A 16,686-nucleotide genomic window follows, 5' to 3' on the forward strand; every position below is an offset into this window, starting at 1 on the left:
AGCCACTGAAATGATCTAGTGCTGCACACAATGCAGCAATTACTTTGTTTTTTAACGGACTGGAGCAGCAGGACTGCACCTGGTGTTACTTCCCAGCTCCCCAGTTATTAGGTCTGAGATGACCCAGTACCCTGAAGGCACTGAATAATACACTGTTCCTCCGAAAGCCCCAAAACACTGCAGCTAACCTGGATTTCAATAGACCTGCACAATGAAGATGCCTCTGACAACCTAGAACGGTACAGTCTGTCTGTGGCTGCACTGATTTTCTCTCCCTCTAATGGGAGGTCAACACGCTGTGCTGGTTGGGACTTACACAATCTTTGGGTGTGAGCTGGTAGGTCTGTGGGGGCTTGCTGAATGGCCATGGAAGTCAGGAGGAGATTGATCTCAATCTGCTCTCTGCAGGATTGGGCGCTCCATTAATGCTTCATCTTCCTGTCAGATCCTCAGCTGGTGCAAATCCGCATAGATCTCTTAAAGCCAATGGAGCCAACCACTGCTTACACCCACTGAGGATGTGTCCTCCTGTGTGTGCCTGAGTAATGCCATCTTTAGAATCCCCTTAGTGTCGTTACCACAATCTGTGACATTTACAGTGGAAAAGTTGTTGTTTTTTGGTTTTTTGTTTTTTTTTTAAAAGGGGGGGACGACAATTTGTGTTTGAAACCCCCAACTATCTGTGAAATAGCCAGAGGCCACCGAATTCTGAGCTCTTTAGTCAATGGGTATTTCACCATCAATGCCAACAAGGGCAGAACTGTTACTCTATTTGTTTTATAAAAGCATGAAAACCACAGGTGTCCAAATTACCTGCGGAGCCACATTTGCACCAGGTGGATGCATTCTATTATTGAAGGAAAAGCAACATGTCCCAGAGCCAACGTATGCACCGTTCCCCTGGCTTGCCTTGATAAGAGGTCTTATGTGATAACCAAGTGAATCAGTAAAATCATGTCTAGAACATGGTAAGAATGAAGATCAAAGCTGCTGAAGAGCTATCTGACCTGTCATATCTCCCTTCTTATCTGGAAGTCAATGCAACTACAGTGTGTTTCCTTTGAACTGGGGCCATTCTGCTCAATATTGAGGAAGACTTGCTTACACCACTTTGTCCTTTCACTTTCCAGGGACAAGTCTCCTCTCATTTGTTTAGGCTGATCAAACAGCCTTAGCTGCTTCTCTCTCCCAGGTTACTGTGCACTTTTTTCCTCCCTGAGCAAGCTTCAAGGACAGCAGATGGCAGCAGAGCACTGTCAATTAAAAGAGCTGTTACAGCCACATTGACATAGAAAAGTAAGAGGTGGAGCAAAGTTTCCTTTTCATGCCCTCGATATTTTTCGGGGCAGTATCCATCCCTCCTTTCATTTTTGGAACACATCTTAGTCTGATGTTCACATGGCTGGTTCTAAACATAATTGCACTAAATATTTGCCTAAAAATGTCAGAAACGACACACACAATCTAACTTGCAGAGACAAGAGCCAGAGAATTCATAGTTCTGGCTGTGCTTAATTCATTTTTGTGTTGCTCCTGCTGCTGTTAGTAGTAGACTTTGGTATGAAGTGCCACAGGTGCTGTACCTACAGGTTAAAGCCAAAGGCCAAGGTCTTCCAAAGAGACTAGTGATTTAGGGGGCCCCACTTTGAGACACCTTAAAGGGACCTGATTTCCATAAAGTGCTGAGCACCCTCTGAACATCAGGCCCTGTAAGGTGTCTCAAGTTGGGACCCCAAATCACTAGTCATTTGGGGAAATCTCGGCTGTTATCCTTGCCCTGAGAAGCTGATTGCACTACAGATCGAGCCCAATAATTTCCCTAATATTAGCCAGGCAGAGGGAACCTTCCTCATGACTCTTCCCAGCCCTATGCTGGTGGGGGGCGGGGGTGGGGGGGTGAGTTAGCCGCCACCACCAGGGCACTGTCCCATCTACACTGGACTCCATGGGAAGCCCTTCTTGAGGGTAAGGTTCCAAAACTTGTAAGGTGCAGAAGGAACAAGTGCTGGGCCAGGGAGGCCAGAGGCTGTGTTAATTATTCTGCCCACCCTTCTGTCCTGGGAAAACCTTCTTGGAGGATGGGGGGCCTTAGGGTTTGGAGGAAAATCACTGTTCAGAGCCAGTGCAGAAGTACAGGGCACCTACACAGATGGCCATGGTCTTCAGCAGCTCTCCCAAAGGAATGTGTTTTCCCCTTTCTGCAGGCTTTCCCACGGCAGGAGTTGATCTGACCCCTGATAATCAAAATCTTCCCCTGCTCTGACACCTTTACAATATCAGCATGGAATAAGGTGACTTAAAGAAAGAAATTCTGCACTGACATTCCCCGCAATCCCATCAACTTCAGTGGGATTCACCCTTCAGCGCTTTCCTCAGTTAAATGTGGATGTTGCTGCCTGCATCTGATTTACCGCATTTAATGGCAGCATGAGCAAAGAAAGACTCCCTCTCACAAACAGCAGAGATGGCGAACAAAGGGTTGGATGTCCATTCCCAGCTTGAGACCCAGTCTTCCATTTGCTTGGCAGTACGGAGGGGTCACCGTGATGTTTTCCTACTCTGTTCCACTGTGTCTGGTTAACGGAGCTTTGGCCTTTCATTCTGAATTTCTGTGCTCTTAAATTACTATCCTATTGCTGTACGTGGGTGTGTATCCTAACCACCGTATTCTAACTATGTATTATCATGCTTTTCAGCTGCTACCACATCTAGAGTGTACTACCATGTGTAATCCCATTAGAGCCAATGACACCACTCATGGCAGCAAGCATTACATCGGGTAGTAAGTGTTTGCAGGACTGGACCTTGTAAAACAAATTCTAGCCACACAGTGGCAGCTATAATAGTGTACCAGTGCATGGACCCTAAGCAGGCCTTTCTGACACAGTGGGGAAATGCAAACATCCATCCTGATATAGGAGCAGAGTGTCATGAACCAAGACATGGGCAGTCAGGCCTAGTGGTCGAAGCAGACGTCAAGAGCCAGAGGTCAGAGTTAGGAAGCCACTAATCAGAGACAAAGGTTCGGAGCCAGAGGCAGGAACCGAAATCAGGGCTCAGGAAGCCAGTAGGGAAGCGGGGCTGGAGTAGACTGGGTAGGGTTGGAGCAGGACTGGAGCGAAGCTGGGGATAAGGCAGGCCCAGGAGCAATTGTAGCTGCAGGCATAGGTGTTGAGCAGTCAGATACCAATTTTGCTGGAGTTATCTCTGTGTCTGGAAAGTGGGTGGGTGTAAAATGTTACCGAATGAGAACATTAGTATGTCACACCCATTTTACATGGATATAAATGACACAGGTGGGTGACAGTAGAGAAATGCACAGTAGAATTGGCTGGGAAATGATTCTCCCATTAAAACTGTCAAGGAAAGCAACATTATTTTTGGTTTTCTTCTACTTTTTTGAATTTTTGTCAAAAAGCCAAATAGTATTTGGCTCACCGGTTTGGGGGTTTTCAATGAAAACCTAAACACTTTGGATGAAAATTGAAGGTTTTCTGGAAAAATTTCCTCTTTGTGAAAAAGCCTGTTTCTGTCAAAAATAAATCTCTATAGTTTGGAAAATCTTTTGACCAGGCCTGATGGGAGGAGAGGAAGGATGAGTCAGTGCCTAAGGCAGCCTGGGATATGGGAGAGCTGGGCTGAAGTTCCTGATCTCAGGAGTTGGCAGGATTAATACATGAAAGATTCCGAGGTGCTCAGATACTATGGTAATGGACCATGCAATTACCTAAGATAAATGGATAAGATCATACTCCCATCCAGATCTGCTATCTTCTATTGTTTAACTTTTGATAATTCGGGATGATTTTAATATCTGTGGTTTATGCTGGGTATCAGAAATATTATTTTGTCATAGGAAACAGAATATAAATCCCAACTCTTTTTAGAAACAGTGTAATTGCAAAACCCCTCACATTTGTGTCAGTAATTTTCTTTTCTTTTCTTTTTAAGAAATGGCTCTGGACAATGGATCTGTAAAATAGAAATCCCTTACTGAAACCAAAACAGTGTTACATAGGAAAGGTTTATAGCTTAGAATAAAAGAAAGTATAGGGCTTTGGACCATTACTGTGGAGCACCAGCCTTTGTCTCCGATCCTGAAATCAGATCCATGCAAGTGTGGACCCATGTGGGGTGAGTGTGATATCTGCATGGCTCTGATTGCAGGGGCATATGTTGCATATATAGAGAGAGAATATGAATGTGTCAAAGACTTTGCTTGATGAAGCTTCCAATGCAGTTATTTCAGGAAATGTACCCATAGCTGCTCCTGGCTGGATTCTCCCCCCGGCTTGATCTCCATGCAGATGCAGTGGAGAGAAGGAGGCAGTGTTGCCTGGCCCTGTAATCTCTAATTTACATCACTGGTGTAAGGTTCCTCAGTGACTATAAGCATGTGGAGAATTGGGTGTAACTCTGCTCTGCCCTGCTCCATCTCTCTCTGCTGCCAAGGTAGGAGGGCAACTGACACAGAAATTCCTTTCACCACTTCCACCAGCAGAGAGTTTCCCTGAACAGGGGAAATTCTCCACTGGCCAGTTTAAGTCCACTGTGAAGCAGGTGAAGAGTCTGGCCCCATGTGTGTTAGCTACAGAAGATCACTGGCTCGGCCTAAAGAAAGGAAGTTAATGAAAAATCCTGAGAGTTCACCAAAAATGGTTTAATTTGGCTGTCTGTGTTTCAAAAGAACTTCAGGACAGTTTATGAACCATACCAATGTGCATCGGGGTGAAATATTGTGTGATCAGTTTCCATTCAAAATAAATGAACTGAAAAGTAAGTTCCATGAACTCTCTGGTCAGCAGTTTATTCTGTTACTTCAAATTGCCATGTTGGTAGTGTTTTAATCTCATGAATAAGTTTTGTTTATGATGATGTCTAAGTATTTATGAGTTTCATATTGATTTTGGGGCCATCAATTTACCTGTTAGGCATGGGGTCACTTCAAAAATTATTAGCACGGTAGCAGTGAACAAAAAGCAATAAAAACTCTAATGATTGATTGGTTTGCATGTTTGTCCAATGTGCTCCCGCAAAGAAAACAGACCAAAATCTAAATCCCTTTATAGTTGTATATTGAAAAAAGGAGGAATGAAAGTGATTGTTGCAATATATTCTACAGTATAAATAAATGTAGTGTTGGGTAAACCTTTTCATTGTTGTTTATTTCAGTTTCACAAGTGCTCAGTTAAACTGGCACTAAGTAATTTTTTTAAGTAAGCACGTTAAGCAGCTTCTTTTACTTTTATTGTTGGCAAAGAAGGTATTTCTGTTCCGTTAAGTGTGTGTGTGTGTTTGGGGGAGGAGGATCTAATGAAACAAAATAGGATTCCTACTAATGTATTTGCATCTTTATTCTAATAATCTTTCTGCTAATATAGCTTCAATTGTTTGCAAATAGAAATTGAAAAATGAAAGATTAAATATGTGCAGTGTTGTAGAGGAAGACTGGTTTTGTTGGCAAGGCTTTGGCCAGTTATCTGGGTTTGGTTCCTCACTCTGCCACAGAGTGACCATGGGCAAGTCACTGAAGCCCTGATCCAAAGTCCACTGAAGTCACTAGAATGACTCCTGTTGACTTCAGTGGGTTTGGATCAGACTCCTATCTTCCTGGGTTCAGCTACTTATGTGCAAAACAGAGCTTCTGTCATCCCCCTCCTTGGTTTGTCTTGGCTATTAGGTTTTAAATTTTCAGAGCGGTGTCTTTCTCTCACACTATTTTTTGCACAATGCCTCCAAAATCAATTGGGCCCTGATGTAGGTGGTGCAACTGTAAATAGTAATCTAATGTGTACTTCGACATGGCCCACCAAGTGAACACCTCTGGCCTACTGTCCCCCTGGGCCGTCAAGTTCAGAGTGAAGAAAATGAGAGTAAAAATGAGAGGGGAGTGGCCCCAGAAACTGCAGGGCGAGGAAATGGTGCCAAGCCCAAGCATGCGAAGTCGGAGTCTGGAGCCATTTGGGGTCAGAGCAGCTGATATATATGGCAGGCTGTATCCCTTCAATCACTGGCAGGTTTCCTCCATTGATGCTCCTTGTAGTGCTAACTTCAATTCCATGCGTGCACCCTCCTTGGAGAAGGTCTAGGATGGAGGTGCTGGCAGAGGAGCTCCAAAGGGAAATGAGCAGCCAGGCTGGTACGCATTGTGGAATGGCCAGTAGAACATGTGCAGCTCCCAAGTCCTCCTGGGGATCCAGCTTTGGGACCTGTATTTTCTGCAATTCAGTGGCTATTGAAGTCAGCTTAATTTTTTTTAAAATTCCATTCTTTATTTTATTGCTCAGAGTCTAGAGCTTTGCATCATTAAGGAACACCAGTACAGCTCAGGGGAAGTAATTCTGTCACTCCCTGTCTGATGGGATTAGACAGTCCCACTTGGACTACATTATGCCGATGTGGGGTGGCATTTATTTATTTTTGGGATGCCTGCCTTATTCATGGCTTTGCCACTTGTGTGAGTAATGCAGATCAACCCAAACTCATGCCAGTAAAACCTTTATGCTGTGCCCCTTGTGACCCATGAGAAGTGTGACCGCTAATGTGCATGACTTAATCTTTCACTGCTACTACTTTGTCCTTCATCCTCCTTTATTTATACAAATCTCCAGACCACACCCACCTTATCTGTTTGTTCACCTGTTGCCTATTGTCTGAGGGTTAAATTTTCAACAGTGTCTATATTCCCTTTTCAAAAGAAACTTGGGAGCCTAAATCTGATTGACAGTCAGTTCAGACACACACACAAAAAGTGCATTTTTCTGGGCACCAACCTATTCATAAATGTGAGTCGCATTTGGAGAATAGTTTTGGCCAGAAAGAAGAAAAAAAAGTGGGAAAAATATTCTGAAATGTCAAAACTGTTTGTTTTGACACTTTCAGAATGAAACAGTTCAACATTTTGTTTTTAATAAACGTTTTTGAAATCAAATGTGAATTCAAAATGACTTCTTTTTTTTTTTTAAAAACAAAATTCTGGTCACTACCCCAAGCTACCAGTCCTGAAGCTTGTCAGGTTAACCTCCAAACCACTGAACTGCATGAAAACAAAATCTGAAACTTGGGAATTTAAAATTAACCTCCCAATAGCCCTGGCATGCAGGATGTTACCTGTAACTCAGGATGGTCAGAGGAAGGTATTGCATATTGCCTTATAGTATCATGAAGCAAGATCTCAGTGGAAAGTCTGCAAACCAGATGAGATTGATTAAACAATTTTGATCCAACTGGGTTGCACATAAAAATTTTATTAAAACCTCAAGTGCTAAATTTATTTCCTTGGTTTCTTTTTCCTTTCTTTTTTTTTTATTTGGTAGTGATAATTACTACATTAGAAATTAAATGAACCTCATAAACTACATCTTTCAGACCTCCTAGGAGAGTTGTGAAAGCGATTTAGGGAAGTGACTTTGCTATTGTGCCTAATCGAGTTACAGTAATTGTCACCTATAATTTTAACTTGACTGCTATGTGTTGAATCAGAAGCTTTACCATGGGATTTGTTATCACTGAGCTTCTCTCTCTCTTGCTTTTTTTTTTTTTGTGCAAAACACATCAGCTGAAAACAAATCAACAAACACAGATGTGCAGTTAACAACATTATTGCTTGGTACCCCATCGGCTTCTTTACAGCCTGATGTGCTGTAGTACGAGATGACTTTCAACACCAGTGCATCAGCAAATGCACGGCTATATTGCAGAAGACTAGACCTTCAGCTGATGCAAATCCCCACAGCTCCATTAAAGTTAATGGAGCAATGCCAGTTTACACTAGATGAGGATCTGGGGCCAGATTTACAATGGTATTTTAACACCTAAAGATGCAGATAGGTACCTGACTCTCAGAAACTTTCAATGGGAGTTAGGCGCCTACCCTGCCCAGCCACTTTTGTAAACCCCACTAAGCGCTCATCTGTATCTTTAGGCACCTAAATACCTTGGTAAATCTGGCCCCTGGTCCTTATTTCCAAAATATATTTGAGGAAGGTGGTGCTTCTGGACATGTCCTCAATACTGTGAACTAGGGGCACCCAATGAAATTATAGGCTGCAGGTTTAAAACAAACATAAGGAAGTATTTCTTCACAAAACACACAGTCAGCTTGTGCAACTCCTTGCCAGGGGATGTTTAAGCTTCCCAAGTAGCTTAAAAGTGAGGTTGAGCAGAGAAATTGGGTGATAGTTCTTCGGGACATCTGCCTTCCCTCCGGGGCTTGAGAAGTGCCACTACGTGTGACCTTCACCAGACTTTGGAACTGTACAGTATTCCGGACAAGTATTGTAGAGTCTTAGCAGGAAAGTTGTAAAAGGATGATGCCATGTGATGCAGGAACCCCCTGTGGATTTTGTCCAGCCCAGGAGCTTTGCAAAATTTTTAGGAAAGAAATTGCTGATTCCAGTTTCTCCCTAGTGAATAGCTGTGATAAGCTGGAGTCAGCTGAGGGGGTTGACCAAATCTTCCTGAGAGCAGACAATTCCTTCCATTCATGATCTCAGTTTGGGTTTACTGGTCAGTTGTTGGCCTAAGGTGGGCTGCCACAGCATTTGCTGACACATGTGCAGGGTCTTAGGGGTCTCCTATGCACCAGCATCAGAACTGGGGTGAGGGGAGGTAAGGGTCCAGGCCCCCTCACTTTTAACAAAAAAACAAAAACATGTGCTGTGGGAAAAACACGATTGTACTGCTAAAGGCCAAGATGCACTATGAGCTCGGATCAGATGCATTCCTAGATATCCACTGCAATCCTAGATACTCGCGTGATCAAAATTGCATTATGTTTAAAACATTTTCTTAATCGTTGTCATATTGCTTCTGTCCGCTACAGCTGTTGAGTGTGTGTGTTAGGTTTTCTAAAAATATATAAATGTATTTTTGATTTTATTTTATTCTTTATAAAACATTAGAAAAAATCATTTTATATGGCAGCTCTGGGTATGGGGACACGTTTGCCTCCCTTCAAAGTTATTTAGGCTTTCAATTGTTTATATATTATGCATATTTTAACAAGGATGATTCGATTGTAATGTTACAAAACTGCAAGTTACAGGTCAGTAATAATAGTGCAATATTAACAGTGGCGTATACACAGTAAAATGATAAATGCTAGTGAAGTACAATACATGAGGTGCAAAAATAAAATGCAGTCCCGATGCTCACAACTAAATTTGTCTTATTATTTTGTGTTTGTACTATAATTATACCTTAAATATTATAAACTGGCTACATTTTGTATTCTGGTTATTTGTTACAGTTGTACTCTGCGGGATATTTAAGTAGTATTATAATTCCCCCGCCGCTTTGTCCTTGGGCCCCCCTACTTCTGCATAGGTTCTGGTGCCCTTGCTTCTATTCCTGAAGGTGACAAAGAAGGCCCTGACCGTAAAGCTTGAGTGCGTGAAGTCCAGACTTTCAACACATTCATGTCACCTTTCCTGGCTCTTAACACTAAGAAGTTCCATTAACATACTGGTGGCTTGTTTTTTCCCCTCAGGCGAAGCAGATTCTTTCTCTTTTTGGTGGAGATTGTCACAGAGATGGTCCTGTCAGGGGATATATATCCTATGAAAACTACAGGGAATTGACTTTCTAGACATACTTAACCAGGTATCAGAAAAGACCTTGTAAGCCAAGTTCACATCATCAGCCACATGCTGTGACTCCCTGACTATGAGGAATCTGTTTCTTCTCTGAAGCAGTCCCAACTGGCATGCAGAAAACTTCATCACTTCCACATACTTACTGCAGCCACTGCGATCTCTAGTCCTGTCATCATGCGCACATCGTATGAACAATGGACTTCTCCATGAATCTGTACTCTGGTGCTCTTGAATATATATATATATACAACTGACCTGCCACCCACCTCAGCAATTAAGTTTATGGATGCTGATGACAACTGCTGGCAATAGCCAGAAGGAGCTTTGAGAAGCTGGAGTCCCCCTCTCATCTGACCTTGACACCTTAGCCAAGTATTTTTCATAGTGACGGCTTAAACTAAATGCACTAAAGATGGTGTCATCTTGTTTCCATCTTGCCCACTGGTTAGCTCATTGACAGCTGCAGGTCTTTTGGAACAATCAGCCGATCTTTTATTTTTTTTTTAACTGTACCCTCCTTATTTGGGGATAGAGCTTGATCACTCTCTGTCCTTTTAACAACACATCGACAAGATCCACTAAAAATCAAGTTGAGAGTTGCACTTCGCCACACACTTGGTGGCAGCTCATGGGGCAATAGCCTTGAAACCTTATGAATATCTCTCAGTGGCCTAATCATTACACTTGGCAAATACTCTGAGGCAGCATGGGGCTCCAGTCATCACGGTGGCAAGTTGGACTTCACGATCAACTCCGCCCTTCATATCATCAGTGGACAACTCCAGTCTCCAACCATCCAATCCTGGCTGGCATATCTCCACCAGCTGTTTGGCACAAAGGTGGGGCCCTGGACGCATTACTGCATGCAGCCAACTATCAGGATGGCTTACTTCACAATGTTATCTTAAAGCCACATCAAAAATGCTAGTTAAAGCCAAGATGCCCCTTTTCTGAAATAGTTGACCCTATCAAACAATAAAACAGTTCTATTCTAAGGAATAGCAGCAACAGGAGGTATGGGACTATATTTTGCACTGATTGTGCTTTTCTTTACAGATGGGCAATTCAGATCTGCATCCTGTAGTCTCTGTAGATCAGCTACAACATATTTATTACAGACCAATAGTTAACACAGGGGAAGTGAATCCTTGTAGATATCTATTTTACGGTTACATTGCTAATATAAATCAGTTTACTTGCACTGGGTTTAAGCTCAGACACTTGAATCATATGTGTATGATAGACAAACAACAATAGACCTTAGCCTGAATAATTCATGCTGTTTGTGAGTCACTTTTTAAGCCTTTCTGCTAAACCATAGAAGATTAGCATTTTTTGTTGCTTTCTTAATCAAAGGCTTGTGGGGTTTTTGACTTTTAACGATTCCCCATGCTTTCAAGGTACACGTTGACTATTCCGACTGGGATTTTTGGCCCTTGAAAGCATTTTAGCTAGTTCTGGGGCCCGCTACATTATACAACTTTCTAGTAAATCATGGAATAAGTTGAAAGCTTGGAAAGCTATTTTCTAATTTCTCCTGGGCCCTTTTACTATCTAATTTTGTTTTCATCACCTGTTATTTACTGACTAACTCAAATCAGCACTTCTGAGAGTGTGGAACAGTTTGGCTGGTAATAAGTGGCAGCACTGGGAATCTGAAAGATCCCAGCCTCAAAACGGATATTGTTAGTTAGAAATGGGCTTTGCATTCATGGTGCTCTGTGCTCTCCTGGGCTGCCCCGTCAGGGCTAGATCCTCAGGTGGTGTAAACCAGCAGTGGAACGCTACAGATTTACAGTAGCGGGGGGTCTGCAGGTTTTACCCAAATATAACTCTCACTGAAGTCAATGGGATGAGTAATAGCCCAGGGCTCTGTGAAGGGGGAACAATAACCCCCAGAGTCACACGTATTTTATTGGGCTGCAGCTCCTCTGACTCCCTGCTGGGGGAGAGGACCTGAAGCAGAAAAGCCTGGCCAAGAAAGGTATCGCCTATTGTAATGGAAGGCCAAGATCCATGGGAATGACAAACACGATTCATAATGCCTGACACTGCCTCTTCACAGTACGTGGTGACGCTCTGGGATGTCCTGCTGTCACTGGCTGAGTCCTTAACCTCAGCCAGCCTCTGTACCTCCAAGGTCTGTTAAAGCCTCTGAGGGGGGGAGTTTCTGCTGCGCTGATGAGCAGTAACTTACACTGCATAAGGCCGCGTGAGTCTCGTTCCCCTGAAGGGACGACATGGGGACCAATCCAAAACCCACTGAAGGCAATGGGTGTCTTTTCATTGACGCACTGAGTGGTTTTTCCTACAGAACTCCCCTTCCCGGCACACGCACTACCCCCGGCTGTATCTCCCCTGGGCAACTGCTGAAAGGAGAATGTGACAGTGCAGCCACCTTCACCCTCTGCATGGCCCCTTTGATCCCATTTCCACGGAGGTCCTGCAGTTTGGCTGCTCCTCCACGTGACAGTCCTATAATCTGAACAAACCTGTATACTGTAAAACATATGCACTCACTGCACTCCATATAAAAATGAAGAGGGCAAAGTCATGTATTGGATGCTTAAAACTGACATTTTGTGAGCTAATAAGCTTCAGAGGCAAACTGATATAACAGGAACAGAAACTCGTCTATTAGAGTATTTCTATGAATCAATGATAAAACTGTAATGAAAGGAAAGTAGGCAAGACACGAAGAATGGGGCCTCATCTGTGTAACACAAGGCACCCAGGGAATGCAGGCAGCTTCTGTTTGTTAATTATACTCACTGACTGTGCAACTAGAGGACAAAGATACGCACATCCTATTAATGTTAACTGTACTGTAAAATAATTGAGTCCACTTGTTATCTGTGTTTCTTATCTTTGTTATCTTGTCAGTTGGGGATTTGTTTCAGTTGTTCAAACTTTTGCACTTTTTTCCCAATAAAATGAATATCAATGAAAACTGAAGTGTGGCAACAAAGAGCAACATGCAGTGGTGGAAGTTTGCTTACACACTTGTTCAGGTGAAATTCATCTCATTGCAAGCATCATTGTTTCTTGCAGAACCCCCACTTACGTACCTATATATTGCTCTAACGCCTCTTATTAGCTATGCAACACCTCAATTGCCTCAGAATTTTTTTCATAAACAGTAGGTGACTTATCATCTTGTCCTGCGTTTTATCTTCAATAGAAAGACTATTACAATAAAAGAAAACAACATTTTACTTTAACCCCACAGTGAAATGGACTAGTTTCTTGCTGTTGCTGGAAAGGCAGAGAAGATCATGACATTTTCAAAAATGGGTTTGAATGCACATCCTATGCCCAACACCATGTAGCCTGATTTATAGTCTCAAAGCAGCGTGATGACCCAAAATGGATGCTCAATGGGCCATGCACCACAGATACATGGATCATATCACTGGTGTATGCCATTTTAACCAGCTGTGAAAACCACATAACCGTGGCTGAACAATAGCAGTGAAACTACCTTCTAAACGCCCAATCAATGTAGGAGATGTGGCTGTCACAGATGTGAGTAGAATCTCATCAAGAAGATGGCACAGAAGCTAAAAACTGGACAAATACAGTGAAACACAGAAAGCCATGTGCCTGATCGCTCCTGGGTGATGAAGAAGCAAGCAAAAGGGTGAGGCAACTCCCTAAAGTAATAGACACCTGAAGTATTTTGAAGAAGCTCAGTTGCAATGGAGCAATAAGCTAGCCACATCGAAAGACTGAAAGTCAAAAGACTGACTGTGAAGCCTTTTTTCTCTTTTGTATGATAACAATCAATTTTTAAAAATCAGAATGTCAGCGATTCAAATTTCCCAAGTGCTAATTTTAATGTATCAGAATTTTTAAAAATGTCAGTGTTAAACCCAAAACTTTAAAATGTTTAACTTTCCAATAAACTGACATATCCACATATCTTACAGCTGAATGTTATCCGGCTTCCGTTATTTGTATTGTTTAAGCATCATCTTCTAGAACTGCAGCTCATTCTATTGTGCGCAGTCGCCAAAAGCTAGTTTACTGTTCTCATATTGACATGCTGATGAAATGACGGCTAAGGCTTTCACACTCTGGTGCACTGTAGTCACTGGGGAGTTTCTATATTCCTGTTCCACTATTGGGTTTCAAACCTCCCTGCTGAGTAGCTGTCCCTATGTCACATCAGGTAAGCTTAGCTGTGCATTGAGCTCACAGAGTGGAACTAATCCCAGAGTTCAGCATTAGACAGAGGAGAACAATGTGGTTGAGAACTAAGCCAGATCTCTCTAAGAGGTAAGATTTTTGAAAACCAAGGATACCTAACCATTTTAAGCCCCTATACTGTGTTTATTTCCGTCTCTGTATCTGTTTAGCTAACGTTCAGATCTATGTAGTTTTGATACTTACAATATATATTGATGCATTGGTGCACTTCTAAAGCTGGGGTCACCGGCACACATATAACAGTGACAGCAGTAAATCCACCCAAATTGAGAAAAAAGGCATTACCATTAACATATGGACAAATCTGAGGATGAATTTGGACTTTCGGTCCCCCAGGCATTCATACTTTATTCTTTGAGGGCCAGATTCTTTTCTGAGCCAAGTATTTGTGACCATCTCTATGCATCAGAGAGCAAATTATTTGCCCTTAGTGATTTTTTTTTTTTTTCTCATATAGAAGCAGGGCCAGAATTTTTCTGAGTGGTACCTTTGTGGTCAGGTAGGCTAGTTGCTTAGTAAGGTGTATAACTTTAAGAAGTCCCAAATGCATGAAGACTTGTGTTTTGCCCTTGTTTCAGTGGATGAAGTGTAACTAGCATGAAATCTTGCATGCACAGCTCATGTCAGAATTCCATACTTAGTAAGAAATAAGTGGCATTAATATTCATTTTCATTATTATTTTTCTATGGGAATTATATTTTTCTTTACTGAGATTTGTAAGATAATGAAAGGCTCCATTCAGAACACTCTAGGCACCTCTGACTGATGATTAAAAATGTAAGTAAAAAAAAGAAAAATACAGTAAATTCCCCAGTTCCCCATCCATCACCCCCAACTTTATTTGCCTGAAAAGATATGCATTGTAGCATGACCTGAAGGTCGGCAGAGCCAGGCTATTTTCACCCAGCTGAAGTCCCACATTCCAAAGGAAAGGGGTCTTCCCAGAAAATGCTTTTCTGTGGTCCATCTTTAGCACTTCTGCTGATCTCAGCTGTGGCACTATGGCAGGGGGAGAGGTGATTTTCTCACTAGAAAGGTCCTAACCATTTAGAGCTTTATAAACTCCATCCAGAAACCCACAGGCAGCCGGTTCAGATCACAGAGCTGGTTGGCTATGCTTGTGGCAAGATACACCACTTACCAAGCAGGCATTCTTCACTAGATCCAGTTTTCAGATAAGACCACAAGAACGGCCATATTGGGTCAGACCAAAGGTCCATCTAGCCCAGTCCTGTCTTCTGACAGCGGCCAATGCCAGGTGCTTCAGAAGGAATGAACAGAACAAGTAATCATCAAGTGATCCATCCCCTGTCGCCCATTCCCAGCTTCTGGCAAACAGGTTAATAAACTCAGAGTCTACTAACTCAAGTTCGGCTAACTCTGGGCTTACGCTGCAGTATAGACATATCCAAGTAGAACTTATTACATTAATCTTGTTTTGAGAAAATATATGTTTCTATTATATTGTAGAAACCAACCTTGGGTGGTAACTTCATCTCCTATAAGATCACATATTTATTCTGCATAAGCTGCTAGTACTACAGCAGGGGCCAAAATTTGGCCTGATTTATAGGCCTTAAATTCAAAGCTACGAACTTAAAATCTTGTTAGGGTTGTGATTTTCCCTTTTTCCTCTCCGTCTCTGTCAAACCAATTATTATATGTTTGACGTACAACTATCTTTACCATCCGATAATATTTTACATTTCATAAAAGGGAGGATCTGTGAGGTGTAGGAAAATTGGTGAAGGTACACTACTGGCACGGATTGAAGTATGAAACCATCGGGGAATAACAAGACAAAGGAAGCTGTCAAGGTAAAGTTTCATGATGAGGATAAGTAAAGAGGCTGCCAAGACAAGCAGTGGTAAGATGATCCAAAGGTTAAAGGAAAGGCCAAGGCCAAATAGAAAGTTCTGGCTGAGAAGAATTTAGGAATTTCCTTCAAATGACTACAGAGGAAACATTCTTTGCATCTGTCTATTTGTAAGATTCTCTTCCACGCTCTGTTCCTTATGGACACTGAGCCACTGCTGCTTCTTATCTGTTTCCTTTAGGCATTCCTTTTCCGAGCCTAGTTACTTCTCTGAAGTCTGTTGAGCTGTGCAGTAAGACTTCTGTATTCAAATAAAACTCTTCACATTTTATTCTTTGCCTGCAACACCATAGGCGTGATTCTGGTCTGACTTAAACCTTTCTGGGTGGAAGGATGGTTTTGTGCTTGCCACTGGCCTTGGCCTCTGGGTTCAGTTCCCAGCTCTGTCACAGCCAGGCTCTGTGTAACCTTGGCCCAGTCATTTAATCTCTCTCTGCTCAGTTGGTCCATAAATTGGGGATAATAATCTATTCTTTTTCCCACCTCTTGTCTGTTTATAGATTCCAAGGCCAGAAGGGACCACTGTGATCATCTAGCCTGATCTCCTGTATAACACAGCTCACAGAACGTTCCCAATATGATTCCTAGAGCAGATCTTTTAGAAAAACTGTCAATCTTGATTTAAAAATTGTCAGTGATGGAGAAGCCACCATGACCCCTGGTATGTTGTTCCAATGGTTAATTACACACACAGTTAAAAATTTACACCCTATTTCCAGTCTGAATTTGTCTAGCTTCAACTTCCAGCCATTGGATCATGTTAGGCCTTTTCCTGCTAGATTGAAGAGCCCATTATTAAATATTTGTTTCCCATGCAAATTAAGGGGTGACTATAATCATGTCACCCCTTAATCTTCTCTCTGTTAATCTAAATAGATTGAGCTCATTGATAGTCTGTCACTCTAAGGCATGTTTTCTAATCTTGTAATAATTTTTGTGGCTCTTCTCTGAACCCTCTCCAAGTTATTAAATCCTTGAATTGTGGATACCAGAACTGGACACAG

General features: G+C 42.3%; 1 long non-coding RNA gene across 1 annotated transcript in view; it reads right to left on the reverse strand.

Moving 5' to 3' along the window:
- The window catches only part of LOC141991375 (uncharacterized), a 51,584-nt gene that overhangs the window by 18,502 nt on the left and 16,396 nt on the right, over window positions 1-16,686 (reverse strand). Inside the window, exon 2 of the long non-coding RNA XR_012640356.1 lies at window positions 14,948-15,067. This is a non-coding gene — a long non-coding RNA (uncharacterized LOC141991375). The remainder of the gene's footprint in view (window positions 1-14,947; window positions 15,068-16,686) is intronic.

This window comes from Natator depressus, chromosome 7, assembly GCF_965152275.1.
Source record: "Natator depressus isolate rNatDep1 chromosome 7, rNatDep2.hap1, whole genome shotgun sequence".
NCBI lineage: Eukaryota > Metazoa > Chordata > Testudines > Cheloniidae > Natator > Natator depressus.